We start from the raw sequence: 16801 nt of genomic DNA, 5'->3' as shown, positions 1-16801 counted from the left end.
TTACTGAAAAAGTCATCTCAGCATAAGTGGGGTATTATTTTCTACAGCATATGAATGGCACTGATGAAAACCATCAATACAGTGGGTTGGAAGGAAACAGCTCCATGCATGATTGATTTAATGTTCTAGTTACATTGTTTCCATTTTATTTAAAAAAGAATAAGCTTGTTGAATCATTGAAGAATGCATTTGAGGTGCAATCCAAGGCATTTAGCAGATTCCAAATTATTTAAAAAATGAAATTGAGAAAGCAACAGAGGAAACACAATGGGAAATGTTTACCTTTGTCTAAAGTATCAGAGTTGATCCTTTTTAGAAATGTAAAAACTGAATTTTAAGATATATAGAGATATTTAAGATGTTAAGGCTGAGGGAAAGATGGTTGTTTTTGTAATAAACATTCTCACCTCATTCCCATATTACAGTGTTAAATATCAAAATTAAATTAGTTATCTTCTTTTCATTGGAACTCTAATGAAGTGTTGACAGTGCCAAATGAGTACCATGATAATTTGTTGCATGGTTTAGCGTAAGCAACATTTTACTATTCTAACTTAAAATAATAATGGTGATTCATTATATTTACAACTCCAACACCCAGAAGAAAATCCATAAGCATAAGTGATATATGTATTCTGAAACTCATTCAGTAGCTGTAGAAATAAAGATATATGATAACTGAATATGCTATTGATTGAACAGAGATTGACAATATTTTGTGTTCATTGTTTGAATGGCTGGCTTAATCATCCTCACTTTCTGCATAGAGAAACCCAGATAATAGATCATGAATTAAGCCCTCCAAAAAACTCCCCAAAACAAACAAAAAACCCAAAAGTGAAAAAAGGACTACAAACATTGTGTTATATTAGATTTTATGGTAGAGATATAGCCTTAGATAGAAAGACTAGCTAGTGGGAAATTTTCGTATATAAAAGTTGGTACTGAATGACCAAGTGTCAAATATACTCCATAAGTAATAATCAGGTCTCTGAAATAGCGTTATGTACCAGTCCATTGAGCTATTATATAGGAACCTCATTTATGTATCATTCACTCTTGAGAGTAATTAATGTGAGATGAAATGAAATTCATCTTCAGTTCATCTGAAGAGATTGAAGAGTAACTGGAAAGCTGAGAGAATCTCATTTTGTTGGAGTATACTTACATGGGAGCAGAATTCATCCCTGGAGGTAGGCTCCTATACCTAGAGATTATGGCATGAGTCAAGTCCAAAATACAAAAATTGAATGTTATTCCCTGGCTGTTATTTTCATACTAAAGCATAAATATTAAGAAACAAGAAGAGTCATTTTTTTTCTATAGAAAAAAATTCATGAGAGACACAGGCAGAGAAACACAGAGAGAGAGAGACAGAGACACAGGCAGAGGGAGAAGCAGGCTCCATGCAGGGAGCCTGACGGGGACTTGATCCCAGGACTCCAGGATCACGCCCTGGGCTGAAGGCAGGCACTAAACCGCTGAGCCACCCAGGGATCCCCAATGATTAGATTTCTAAAATAGAAAGAAGTACATAACCTCCAGTTGTTTCTCTCCTTATTTTCTATCAATCAGTATAGCATTGGAATAATGGGAACTCTATGGAATCCTCATCAAAATGGTCCTAGGTTAAGAATGTAAGCAGAAGCCCCTTTCCCTCCTCGGTAGACTTTTAAGAATACGACTGCCGGAGAAGGAAAACGTTATGAGGTTCTGATAAGGCCAGGTGACATTAGATATTTCATTAACTCTCTGTGTTCTATGCTGGTTAAGTAAGGATTTATTCTACTGTGAATATTAAAATAAAAGCTCAAACCATGACTGATTGTTATATCCCCCCCCATCATCATCATCATCATAATTAACATTTATTTTGTGTATATATCAAGCTTTGTTTTATATACTTAATAGCTTAACATATATTAATTCCATGACTCTTCAAAATAAACTCTATAAAATACATACTATTGTTATCCTCACTTATGATAAAAATGTTGAAGCATACAGAGATTAAGTAATATGCCTAATATTACATAGCTAATAAATGGCAGAGGTGAATTTTCAACACAAGCCAACCTTAATTCCTGGAAAAAGATATAGACAAAAATTTAGTATATCTTGTAAATGAGCAAGAGTCAATAGGAAATTTCCACTTTATGAATTTTAGACAATTTATTAACATGGTTAGTGTCCAAGAGTTATTTTAAAAACTCTACATTATTTAAAAACTATGTATTATAAATATAACAAAGTAAAATGTTTATAAAATAATGCCATCATTTGTATTATAATCTGTCTTTTTGTTGTTGTTTTTACTACTTATTTCAAGTTTAACTTCATTGGTATACTTTTCTTGTGTTGTCAATTTTTTTTTCCTCACAGCTCAATCCATGACCCTGATAGCATGTTACCATAATTTCTACTTGTCTACCCAAAGTCTACCCAAACAGGACAAAAAAAAGATTAAGGCTTTTATTTTATTCACTCTATATTTTTTAAGTTTGGCTGGGATTTATTAGGTATAGGGTGGTGTTCAGTCTACATTTACAATGTTATTTCTTCCCATAAATGTTTCTTACAGTACATTTTTTTCATATTTATTAAAGGCTTAATTTTTACAGCAGTTTTAGATTCAGAACCAAATTGAGAGGAAGATACAGAGATTTATCATAACCCTCTACCTCCACAAATGCATAGCCTCACTCATTATCAACATCTCTCACCAGAGGGAACATTTGTATAATTCATTGATCAACATTGTTACATCAAAATTCATAGTTTACCTTAGGATTCACTCTTGGTATTATGCATTCTATAGGTTTGGACAAATGCATAATGATATATATCTATTATTATGGTATCCAACAAAATATTTTCACCACCTAAAGATCTTCTGTGCTCCACCTGTTCCTCTATCTTCTCTCCCCATCTCTACCAACTATTGATCTTTTCACTATCTCCATAGTTTTACCCTTTCTGGAATGTCATATAGCTGAAATGATACAGTATGTAGTCGTTCAGATTGGCTTCTTTCACTTATAATATATAATTAAGGTTCTTTCATATTCTTTCATTTCTGTTTCTGGATGTACCAAAATTTATCCATTTACCTACTGTAGGACACCTTGGTTGCTTCCAAGTTTTGAGAATTATGAATAAAGTTGTTTTACACATCTGCATGAAGGTCTTTGGGTGGACTAAATTTCAACTTCTTTAGGTTAATACCAAGGAAAATGATTAGTGGGTCATGTGGTAAGAGTACTTTTATTATAGACAATTGGTGTAATTTTTCCTTCTGTGTTTGATGGAATTCATCAGTGAAACAAACCTAAGTCTGATGCTTTCTATTTTAGGAGGTTCATAATTATGAAATCAATTTATTTAGTAAATATACTCCTATTCAGATTCTATTTCTTCTTATATAAGCCTTTGTAGTTTGTATCTCTCGAGGAACTGGTCCACTTACCTAGATTATCAAATGTGTCCAGCATAGGGTTGTTTATAGAATTATTTTATTATCCTTTTAATGGCCATAGATCTGTCATGTATGATCTTTCACATCTAATATTAGTAATTTGTATCTTTTCTCTTTTTTTCTTGTACTGGCTAGATAGATGTTTATTAATTCTATTAATCTTTTGAAAAAATCAGTTTTTGGTTTTGTTGATTTTCTCTATTGAGTTCATGTATGTGATTTAATTGATTTCTGCTCTAAATCTTATTATTTCTTTTCTTTTGCTTTCTTTGTATTTAATTTTCTCTTATTTTTCAAATTTCCTAATGTGGAAACTTAAATCATGATTTTAATCTTTTCTTTCTTTACACTATAAACACCCATATCCCTCTGAACACTGTTTTTGCTGCATCTCACATATTTTAATATGTGTGTTTTCATTTTCATTTAGTTCCAAATTTTTTTTTAGATTTTATTTATTCATGAGAATAAGAGAATGAGAGAGAGAGAGAGAGAGAGAGAGAGAGAGAGAGGCAGAGACACAGGCAGAGGGAGAAGCAGGCTCCATGCAGGGAGCCCGATGTGGGACTTGATCCTGGGACTCCAGGATCAGGCAGAAGGGCAGATGCTTAAACCGCTGAGCACCTAGCCTGCCCGTTGTTTTTTTTTTTGTTTGTTTGTTTTGTTTTGTTTTTTTGTTTTTTGTTTTTGTTTTTAATTTCTCTTGAGTTGTCTTCTTTCACCGATGTGTTTAGAGGTATATTGTATAATCTCTATGTCTTTTGGGATTTTTGAGTTATCTTGCTGATACTGATTTCTAGTCTAATTCCTTTGTAGTCTGAAAGCAAATATTATAAGATTTCTATTATTTAAAAAAATTTAAAGTGTGTTTTATGGCCCAGAATGTAGTCTATCTTGGTGAATGTTCCATGTGTGTTTGAGAATATGCATTCTGCTGTTGTTGAATGAAGTACTTGCAATACATTCTTAAAATTTTTAATGAAAAAATTCAAACATATACAAATGTAGAAAGTAGAATATAATGAACCTCTATTTACCCACTACTCAGCTTTATTATCCCATGGCCAGTATTGCTTTTCTCTATATCCCACACACTTTGCTCCACTATAAGATATTTTGAAACATTCCCCAGACTCATTCCATCCCATCTATAACTCACAAAATAATTTTAGCAAGAAATACAGGTAACATTTTTCAGGGACTTTATGCAGATATCAGGCAATAATTTATTTCAGAGGCCATTATCATTAGCTCTTACAGAAGTATAAATAAAGAAAAGAAGTACACATGTCTGGGAATATCATCTGTGAATTTTACAAATTTACTTATATTCTCTATTCCCCAATTTATTTCTCTATAAGGTGAGAAAAGCTTTGTAAACTTCACAATTTCTTGTGAAGATAAAATGGTAAAAGCTGTATGAATGTCATATAAGTAGTTGACTTGATGTAAGCTGAATTTGTTTTTGTTTTGTTTTGTTTTGTTTTATTTATTTATTTATTTATTTATGATAGTCACAGAGAGAGAGAGAGAGAGAGCGAGGCAGAGACATAGGCAGAGGGAGAAGCAGGCTCCATGCACCGGGAACCCGATATGGGATTCGATCCCGGGTCTCCAGGATCGCGTCCTGAGCCAAAGGCAGGCGCCAAACCGCTGCGCCACCCAGGGATCCCCTGTAAGCTGAATTTGAAGTAAAAGTGTGATTAAGAAACAGAGATCGGTATGTTATACTTATGCCTCTTTTGTGTGTATTATAGAAATATAGTCAGAGTATACAGAAATTGATGTTCTAGCTCATGGATGTCTTAATTCAAGAAGTTAAAAAGGTACTAAAGAATCACCCAAACCAAATTTTCCAAGAAGGTAATAATAAATTATTATACTGTGAGTTTTATATTTGAAGTTTTTATAACAATCATTTTGTCAACATATGGGTTTTGAAGTGATTGTTTGGCTTTGCATTTTCCCTTCTGTATGTTTAAATAACTTTTAGAGGCGGAAAAAAAAATATGGTTTGTATGCTGCAATTTTCAATATCTTAGTAAAATTTTAGTGCTTTAAAAACAGCATAAACTAATCATGAAAGTAGAATTCCTCTATTATGTATAGTAGATAATAGCTTTGCCATTTGAAAATTAATTTATTATGAAGAAATTAATTAAAACTAGAGTGTTCAAAATATAAAATAAATTCAAATGAAAAGAGCCATAAAGGTAAATTAGAAATAAATTTTATTCCTGAGAAAATGATTATAACTATTTTGATTTTTGTTGTTTGGGAGCCATTCATTTTTGAACATTAAAAACACATTTGATTTTTTTTGTATAGCAGAAAATCCATCTGTAGTCCTCAATATATTTATTTTTTCAAGTTAAGTATATATATATATATATATATATATATATATATATATATCTCCTTATAATTTCTCCAGATATCTTTAAAACATATATATCATGAATAGGTACCCCAGTAATACAGAATTGCTTTTTAAGATAAAAATGTTTTTTAATATAAGTATTACATTGGCATTAGCCAAATAGGCATGAGATAATGATGTAAGAGGTGAGAGTTTGCTGGGAGTATTTTCTATTTAAAGAAAAAAGTATGCTAAATAATGTGTGGAGAGCAAGTATGTTTAGTAGGACTACATGTATAATGAAAGAAACAAACTATGTAGAAATAGCTTATTCAGATATCAGGCAATAATTTATTTCACTGCCTAATGATAAAAATATGGATCTTTTATTTGAGAGTTTTTATGTTCTTTGTTATGTAAATAGCTTTCCACCTTTAAATTGTTATAACTTTTTTTTAAATTTTTTTAAAATTTATTTATGATAGCTACAGAGAGAGAGAGAGAGAGAGGCAGACACACAGGCAGAGGGAGAAGCAGGCTCCATGCACCGGGAGCCCCACGTGGGATTCGATTCCGGGTCTCCAGGATCGCGCCCTGGGCCAAAGGCAGGCGCCAAACCGCTGCGCCACCCAGGGATCCCTAAATTGTTATAACTTTTTATCCAAATTCTCAAATTCTACCTTATGCTAAGCAATGCTATTATCATTTGAAATAATAAATATTTAGTTAATCTCTACCACACTTCTTTTTTTCATATACGTGCTTACTTGCTTTCCACAAATAATACTTTGAAAGTACTTTGATGGGTATATTCATTATATTTGTGTTTTGAAAGGGGAAAAAGTCACAGGAAGCTCTTAAACAAATATCACTAATATTCAACTTATGTGATCACGAACGTATTCATATATTTCACATATGAAATATTTCATAATTTGACATCAATATAGTATTTTGCACAATGTATTATAGTATTTCACAGGTTATACAATAGTATTTTGCTTTAGATTAAGGACACAATTTAAAGCAACATGTGAACAAAGCACATACATATATGTATACACAATAAAACATTACATATATAAACAAGAAAAGCCATTTACTGATAAAGTTTTTCTAAAACTTCTTTATAATTTATATCCTTAGTCACTGTAATTCTCTGTAGATATTGATTTGAAGTTGTTGTATATAAAATAAAAAATGGGTATGTTTGAAATATATCCTTTTATATTTGTACCAATTGGGTTTGTATCAGTTTGTACCAATTTAATTTGCTCAAACTAAATAAATGTGTAAAACTAAAAAAGAGTATCAGAGAAATCATTTGTAATAATTTGAGAATCATTTTTGATATTTTGGTTCTGTGTTTAAACATTAAATCTTAAAAAATTAATCTTTCATAATTAGCTATAAATGGTATGCCATTGTAAGAAAGTTTCTTAGACATCAAATGAGTTAGCATTATGAAAATTTCATATTCTAAATATATTAATATTTTGAGATGATATTAACTGTTTTCAGTAAATGAAATTACCATTTTTTGCATCTTTGAGGTCACTTAGTACATAATTGATTTTACAAAGTGTAAATTGTTACCTGAAATAGCCAGTTTCAAATATAAACATATTCACTGCCTGTAATATTAGGTAGTTACCTATACCACAAATGTTAATGATAGAGATATATAGATGTCTGTGTCAGAAAATTCAACATTCCTTTCAGATTCTATTATAGGTTTCATTAACTCAAAATAGCTAACTAAATTTAATTAAACCAAAGTTAGCTTCTATAAAAGATGGCATCAAGTTCTATCAGGGTATAAGCTGTGTGTATGATCTATATGACTTAAACCTAAATGGAAAACAAAATCATAAGCAAAGAGGTAGCCAGAGATTCTTGTATAGTAGTAGAATGATGATGCCTCACAAAATAGTTTTGCTATACTACAGGAATGCATAGCATTAATAACCTCAAAACACATCCAATACATTTAAGTGACGTAATAACTATAAGTCAATTTCATTGAAAAGTAAGATTTTTAAAAGTTTGCTATTATAATGAAACTGGAAGGAAATATAGAAATGACTATATCTACCAGATGTGATAATACGATTTAGTGTTGAGTTCAAAGTTTTCTTGCAAATGATTTTGGAAACATACAGAAATTTGCAGTGGTTTTATTTATCACTGCCACCTAAAGCTTTCTATTTATCAATTAAACATATACTTTCAAACTAATGGAGGAGAACAACTAATTTGTTCTTTCCTGGACCATGTAGAAGGTATTCAGTACTACATTCAAGAAACCCTTTTGGTGTAACTCAATGTTATACCATAGGTTTTGTATATACAAAGAGGTAGGAAATTCACTATTTGCTCTTAGAGAGCTTATTTGCAGGTGATCTTGATGTGATAAATAATTTTAAGAGTTAAAAATAAATTTTTGAGCAATTTTATTTCTTTGACTTGCATCCAGTAAATCTAATAATTACCATGTCTTTTAATTTGTTGCCATACAAAGCATAAAGCATTATTGTGTTGTGAAATTGGTTAATTTGGACTTAAAAGGGATAGTTCTTTTTTAAATTGATTTAAATCCTTACAAATGATGCCTGCATAATTATTCAGTCAATAAAGTCATGTAACTAAATTAATTCATGATAGAACTAAATATATTGAGCCAATTTTTTTTACATTTTTTTCTTTTTCCTCCTCCTCCTCCTCCTCCTCTTCTTCTTCTTCTTCTTCTTCTTCTTCTTCTTCTTCTTCTTCTTCTTCTTCTTCTTCTTCTTCTTCTTCTTCTTCCTCTTCTTCATATCTACACCCAGCATGGGGCTCAAACTCACAACACCAAGATCATGAGTCCCACACTCTACTGACTGGCATACCTAGGGACCCCTTGAGCCAACAATTTTAAACAGATGTTTTTTATCCAGTAGTTTATTATAGTACATATATGGACTTGAGCAAAAAAATAAATTTAAGATTTTGACTGTAGTTTTAGAAGGTAAATGGCTACATATTTTTAAAAATATACCTCAAGCATAATCTAATCATAGAAATGATATTATTAGAGTCATTCATTGAATGAACAGATATTTATTGACTAAAATTTTATTCCACTCTTGTGCTTGACACTCAGCTGGTGTTGGGGGAAAGCCATAATTGAGAACAAGATCCCTTTTCTCATAAAGCTTAACTTCCAACTGTGTTCTTGTAACCCATTCTGCCTCTGGGCCAATTCCAAATGACAATGATCTCATATATTTTCTCTCTTGAGCATGAGGAGAGTGAGGGCAAAAAAAACTCTATCATTGCCCTGAGATGAAGTCATTATGATTATGGCATACAAATAAGATTTTTATTCAAAATTTGACATAAAAGGCAGAGTTTTACATTATGTAGATATACAGAGAGAAAGAGAAAGAAACAGAGACAGAGACAGACAGATCACAAGAATCAGAAGATATGGACTATATTGAAAATCTATGGGACACCTGGGTGGCCTAGTGATTGAGCATCTGCCTTCCGCCCAGGGCGTGATCCTGGAGTCCTGGGATTGAGTCCCATGTCGGGCTCCATACATGGAGCCGGCTTCTCCCTCTGCCTGTGTCTCTGCCTCTCTCTCTCTCTGAGTCTTTTTTAAAAATAAATAAAATATTTAAAAAAAAAAGAAAATCCATTTTTGTATAATATTTCAATTTGATTTGTCTTCCCATATTTGCATGTGAACTATATGGTATTACTATCTACAGATCTGAATCACAGATTTTTAGTTATCTTCATACCCCAAATTTTGGTTTCAGCAATATTTTATTTATTTAAAATAATATGACATTTAGTATAATATGTATTTGAAGCAAATATTTTCTCTTGCACTTATGTTAAGATGTTAAGAATCCAAGGTGATCAGCATCAGTGAAATATATCATAAATTAAGAGTGTAGCCTTCTGTGCAAGAGTGTGGATTTTACGATTAGGTAAACTTAGGTTTAGATCAATGACAACCATGTCGATTAGACCTGTGTCTTTAGATAGTAGTTACCTCACAGATGTAAAAAAGTGCTAAGAAGAATGCCATGTATCCACAAAACTCCAAAAATTTTTACTTACATATACACATAAGCAAACATAGAATTCAGCACTTTGGAATTGATTAAGCTTGGGCAGTAGTGAAATGCTTAAACAAAAAGAAGTCTGAAAAAATTACTTGTCTGTGAGGCAAGGCAAGTTTAATTTTTCAACATGATACTCTTTTCTCAATACAGACATGTATTGAAAAGTCAAAAGGCATATGCAATTGCAGAGGGATATAACATTGATGTAATCATAAAGTTACATTTTTATGATTATAATGAAGTAATTTAGTAGAGAGGCAAAGGACATTTGAAGAAACTATTCTGATGTGAATATTACCATAGCTCTTTATAGAGTTCTATTTCTCCATTATCTAGATATAAAGCATCTATTTACTGATACAGGTTAATGAGGACTTTGGTAGAGTGCTTATTTGTGGCTTTAAAACCTAATGGAAATTTACCCTATCAAGTAACAGCACATTGTTCTTTTCAAATAATATGAAATTTTTGGTTTATATGACAAACACAAATCTGCCCATGAGCTTTATTACTCAGTGATGAAAATTCTATATTAAATATAAAATATAGAAATATTTTGTCTTAATATTTCTGAAAAAAAACAATAGATGTAAGTTTAATTACTGAACTCATGGAATTTATTATATAATAGTGTTTCAAGACCATAATGCTCAGGAATTTTTGTTCATAATAGTATATACCAGAGATATAAATGCCATATCATGCAGCAAAATTAACACTGTGGGAAAGAAGTCAGGATCATGTAACTCTGTGTATGTGTCAGAAGGGGAAAGAAAGAGAGTTGAAAAACCAAGAAAAGTTATAATCTAGTATTGACCTCTAAGATTTTGGATAGCATTAAAAATATGAGGACTTTTGGTCACTTCAAGATGAAAAGAAAATACACACAGACACACACACATAGGCAAACATGCATATGCAAGTTACAAGATATTCCCCATTCTTCATTATGTATTGTAATCTTCCCATTCATTTAGCAATTAAACTTTAGGTAACTAATGCTTATCTACTAAAAAGAGGGCACCTGGGTGGCTAAGTCAGTTAAGCATCTGTCTTTGGTTCAGGTCATGACATCAGGGTCCTAGGATTGGAGGCAGATACTATATTGTTTTTCCATTTTACAAATAGGCACACACAGAAGTTAAGTAACTTTTATAGATGCTATTCAAGTCAGGCCGTTTAGCACCAGAGTCCTGTTGTAGGAACTGATGATCTTGGCCAGGGCTAAAAGCTGCCCTAGACTTCCTCCTTTACACTTTTTCCTCCCCATGACTCTAGTTCTTTGGTTCTTGCACCAGTCAGGCACCAGAAGGAAGGTGAGGTGTAGAATTAGACTGAGCAACCCACCTGCTTCCTCCTTGCTTACAGCATCGAGGTCAGTAGAGGCAGAGGCAACAAGACTTGCTGTGCTGTATTCCCATGCCTCAAACTCATCAGCAATGCTCCCAGCCAATACGACCTACACTCCATGGGTATCCACACATTTTCATCTGGTTTTGGTTCAACCCAGTTTTGAAAAAAAATGCTGCAAAAATTTAAGTTTCCTAGGAGTTTATTTTATCCCCCTCTTCCATCTGACCACCAGCCAAATAATTTTCCTCTTTCTCCTTTTTCAGTTTCCCCTTCCTGCACATATCTTGAGAATTTCACCTTTCCAGAGTCCCCTCCCAAAAAAACACTAAAGTAACTGCAGGGGCTACTGGTGTGTCTGCTGTTTTGTTGGGCAAGAGTAGACCTGTCTGTATGCTGGAAACACTCATAACCATTCCTTTAGATTTGTTTGCCTTGTGGTTGTCATAAAAGTGATTTGCAAAAACAAGGAGCCTTAGTGAATGTACAGTGCCTAGACTTCTGTGTTCTCAGGACACAGAAGGGAGCAACTTTGCTATTTGGTTCAGTAAGTGGACACCTTCGATATAATTGTGGAAATTAAAAAAAAAAAAAGGATTGAGCCCTCTGTAGGGCTCCCTGCTCAGTGGGGAATCAGTTTCTCCCTCTCCCTCTGCCCCTCCCCAACCTTGTGCATGCCCCCATGTGCACATACTTTCTATCTCAAATAAGTAAAATATTTTAAAAAAATAAAATGAAAACAAGAGTCATAACAATTCTTGACAACATCAAAGATACAAATAGCATTTGTAAGTGTTGCTAACTCATTTTTTAATTATGTAATTACTGCTTAATCTGTGCTAGATACTGTAATAAGTACCAAGAATAATGTGTTCAATGAAAAGATGTGGTCCATGCCCTCATAAAACTTTAACACTTGGTAGAAAGGAAAGATATTTACAGTAGTCACATATAGTGACTATGTAATAGTTAAAAAATTTGAAAGAAAAATATGGAGTAAAATAAGAAATTATTACAACTAGACATCAAGACAGGAAATGGGTGATGGTCCAAGAGGGTCTCTTGGTAGAAACAATACTTTAGTTAGAAAGATTTTCCCAGGCAAAAGAAACAGCATATATAATATCTATAAACCTGGAGAGAACTTAATTCTTTGAAAGAATAATATAAATATAAATAATATAAATTTCTGGAGTGATCACAGGAGTGATATTATAGAGGCATACAAGGGCCATCATCAAACACTTTGGGTAGGAAATCATGATAAGGATTTTACGTTTTAGCTAAAATGCTATTGGGAGCTTTTAAAAGGTTCTGAGTAGGACAGTTATCTTTTTTAATAAGCATATTAAAAAGATCACCTCAACTATGGTGAAAATGAGATTACTTGCTTTTAATAATTTCTGATGATTTAACAAGTACAAAAGTGAAAGAAGCAAATATTCTTCAATGACCACTGCCAAGTGATCAATACATTCTGCATGTCTATCTTTATATCCAAAAACCTCAGTAAGGTAAAATGTTACAATCCGAAAATTATAAACTCACAATATTCAAGAGGTTGAGTAAAGTACAATCTTCAGAGAAGAGATTTCAATACAATTCTGAATGCTGAGAGCATATAAAGAAGTGACAAATGGTGAAATAGGACAGCAAAAGCCAGAGCGTCTAGTACAATAAGGACTGAAATAGCAGTCTTGTCATAGGAGAACTGTAGGGAAAATAGAAACTTGAGAATCTTGCATACAATAAAGTGTGAGATCAATGTTTGGTTCCAAAGAAGAGGATTCAACATATGGCTTCTGTATAGAAGCATAATATTCTATCACCTCTTCTCTTGTACCATGTCATAAAGGCCTGGAAGGTAGGCACTTAGGCAAATAAGTTATTTTTTTCTAAAACAATTAAATGCCAGGTATAAATTCTTATTTTTGTTCTACTCATCCTGTGACAAAGCTTACCATTGAATAAATCACATCAGTTCCAAACCAACCTTTTATTGTCTCATTTTTAAATAACAAAGGAAGGGATCCCTGGGTGGCTCAGCAGTTTAGCACCTGCCTTTGGCCCAGGGCTCGATCCTGGAGTCCTGGGATCGAGTCCCAGGTCGGGCTCCCTGCATGGGGCCTGCTTCTCCCTCCTCCTGTGTCTCTGCCTCTCTCTCTCTCTCTCTTCCTCTCTCCCTCTCTTTACCATAAATAAATAAATAAATAAATAAATAAATAAATAAATAAATAAATAAATAAATAAATCTTAAATATGAAAGGACAGGGGCACTTGGATGGCTCAGTTGGTTAAGCATCCAACTTTTGGTTTAGCTCAGGTCATGACCTCAGGGTCATGAGCTCAAGGCCCACATCAGTCTCCTCACTCAGTGTGAAGTCTGTTTGAGATTCTCTTGCTCCCTCTCCCTTTGCCCCTCCCCCTGCTCTCACTCTTTCTCAAATAAATAAATAAATCTTTAAATATGAAAGGGCATGTTAGGAGCAGTAGAACAATGAAAGATTGAGATTTTAAAAGTGAATCTAAAGGAGTTTCTCAACTATGGCACTATTGACATCTTGGAAATGATATACAGTAGAAACTAAGAATGTGTTCTTCCTAGCTGTAATAATAAAAAATGTCTTCACACATTGCTAATGTCCAAATCATCTCCAGTTGAGACCCTTTGCTCTATAGGAAACAGATTGAGGGAAAGAAAATGATTTTAAAATAATTGTATTTCACTTGAATATTGTATCCATAATACAAGAAAATTATAACATAAAAAGCAAATAGAAAATAGGAAGCTCTTGAAAATCAATAACATTTCTAAAATTAAATAAAACATAATTGACAACTTAGAAAAGTCAGTAATATACCAAAGATATAGAACGAAAGGATAAAATGAGGGAAGATTCATTCATGAGAGATCCAAAATACAACTAAATATGAACTCTAGAGGAAGAGAGCAAAGAAAATAAAATCCAATAGAAAGAAATTTATCATAAAGACAGATGTCTAGGATGCAAAGACTTGACAAATGCTCAAAGAGTAAATGACAAAAGACTTTGAAAGATAAAGAGTGGAAAGGACACAAACCTTTCCTGGAGAAAGAGTTTCCACACAAATTAATGTGAGTTATATTTGAGTCACATTATCATAAAGAGCAAAGCAGCTTAAGATCAAAGAAGTTCTAACTTTATAGATCTAACAGAAAATGATCTCAGAAGAAAGGACTGAGGTTAAAAAAAAGAATATAAGCAAGATATTGTACATCTATGAGTGAATCAAAGAAATAAAGTCAAACAAAAATTATCTTATTAAACTGAACTGTATAGTAGCATGTAATCTGTGAAGAGTGATTGGAGTTCATGTCTTCCAAAGCTCTTGCATTGTTAAGGATGAAGATAAGTTTAGATTTTTAGCCTCATTGACTTGTGTCCATGGTAAAGTTTCTAGCATAACCACTAACATAAAAATAGAATGCATCAATTCTAAAATAGTACATGGAAAAGTTGGAATAAGAGAAAAAAGTTCTATAAGAATAAGGCAAAGAAAGATTACACACACACACACACACACACACATACACACACATATGAAAAAAAGGTGTGTGTGTGTGTGGGGGCAAATGGAAGAGACACAATATATAGGTTGAAATCCAAATATATCAGGGAAGCTTTTCCTCACCTGGCACTAAGGTGCTCCTTTCTTCTGAGGAAGCTAAGGCCTGGTTGGAGTGAGGCCCATTCTTCATCAAAGGACTAGTGCCATTCCCAGGCAGCCAGTACCCACTCAGCCCCACCTGCATCTTGAGCTTGCCTACACCTACTCTGCAGTCATCCTTCATGGTGATGAGGTGACAACAGTGGATGATAAGATCAATCAATGCCCTCATTAAAGCAGCAGATGTAAATGTTGAAACTTTCTGGCCAGGCTCTTTGCAAAGGTCCATACAGGGAGCCTAATCTGCAATGTTGGAGCTGATAGACCTCCTACAGCAGCAGGTGCTGTACAAGCAAGAGGTCCTTCTTCTACCACTGGTGCCCTACCTGAGGAGAAGAAAGTGGAAGCAAAGAAAGAAAAATCAGAGGGGTCTGATGATGACATGGACTTTGATCTTTTTGATTAAACCTCTCTTCTGTCACCTGTTGAATAAAAAGCAGTTGAACTCTTAAAAATATTAAAAACAAATATATCAGGGATGATGATGGATGAAAATAAGAATGCAAGTTAAGATCTAAAGATTGCTACTATGCCTTGTTTCAAGCTAATACATACCAATCATGCCATAGTTATCTTTGTGTGTGTGTGGTGAGACACTTAAGATCTACTCTTAGCAAATTTCAAGAATATATGTATATTAACCATGGTTACCATATATATGAGTATGTGTGTATGCACATTTTTTTTTCAAAACAAACTTAAGTAAAGTACAAATATTTTCATTATTTATCTCTATAAACTGGATTGTGGGATGTTACATGGCATCCAAAGCTCTAAGGGGGAAATCACAGAATATCTCTGATTTCACCAGTCTGTCCTCATCAAAGCTTAAAAGCATGGATGATAGTTATTGTCCTTTTTTAACTATAAATATCAAAAGTAAAATTTTTCTTTCCTTTTTTGTACCTTATACTTACCACATTTTCTGAAGGTTTATTTACTTATTTGAGAGAGAGAGCATGTGAATAGGTTGAGGAGGAGGGGGAGGCAGAAGAAAAGGGAGAGAAAGTCTTAAGCAGACTTCACTGAGAGCAGAGCCCAAGGCAAGGCTCCATATCTCCACCTGAGCCTAAGCCAGGAGCCAGATGCTTAACCAACTGTGCCACCAGGTGCCCCACCATATTTTTTATTGAGATAGAATTGTGTAAGTTAAAGAAGGTGTGCACCCTGTTGATTTGATACACTTATATATTGAACTATGATTATCACTGTAGCAGTATTTAACACTTCTAATAGGTCATATAATTATTTCTTTTTTTGTGGTGAGAACATTTAAGATCTCCTGGCAACTTTGAAGCATAGTAAATCTCCAAAATTAATTCACCTTCTAAAGGATAAGTGTGCACCCTTTCACATCTCCCCAATTCTCCTACCCTACAGCCCCTGGTAATCACCATTCTACCCTGTTTCTATGAGATCTACTTTTTTAGATTCTGTATATAAGTGCTATTATACACTATCTGTCTTTCTTCGTCTAACTTACATTACTTAGCATATTGCCCTCAAGGTCTAGAAGTGTTTTTCTTCAAGAATTATAGCTGATGAGAACTCATAAATATGGATCTTTCTATAATAATAAAGCTAACCTTCTAAATATTAAGGAGCTCAGAAAACAGTATAATTTTCTCATAAAAAAGAAATGCAGCATAAAAAGGTAAGAAATTATCAGTGATCATTATTTTGAAAGAAAAAAAAGAGGTCTTTGAGGAAAAGTGTGTAGATAATAATATATCCCATTATATTTTGAAGGCCTAAAGAAGAGTGAAGTGCTCTGTAGATTTCTCTGATTGC

The 16801-nt window shown here is 33.2% G+C and overlaps 1 pseudogene; it reads left to right on the top strand.

Annotated features, from left to right (window-relative positions):
- The window catches only part of LOC129516473 (60S acidic ribosomal protein P1-like), a 30048-nt pseudogene extending 14632 nt beyond the window's left edge, over positions 1-15416 (top strand).
- Positions 15417-16801: the final 1385 nt, after the last annotated feature.

Source organism: Nyctereutes procyonoides, unplaced genomic scaffold (assembly GCF_905146905.1).
Source record: "Nyctereutes procyonoides isolate TBG_1078 unplaced genomic scaffold, NYPRO_anot_genome, whole genome shotgun sequence".
In the NCBI taxonomy this organism is placed as follows: domain Eukaryota; kingdom Metazoa; phylum Chordata; class Mammalia; order Carnivora; family Canidae; genus Nyctereutes; species Nyctereutes procyonoides.
The sequence above is the reverse complement of the archived record's forward strand: the minus strand, read 5'-3'. Positions and strand labels throughout refer to the sequence as shown.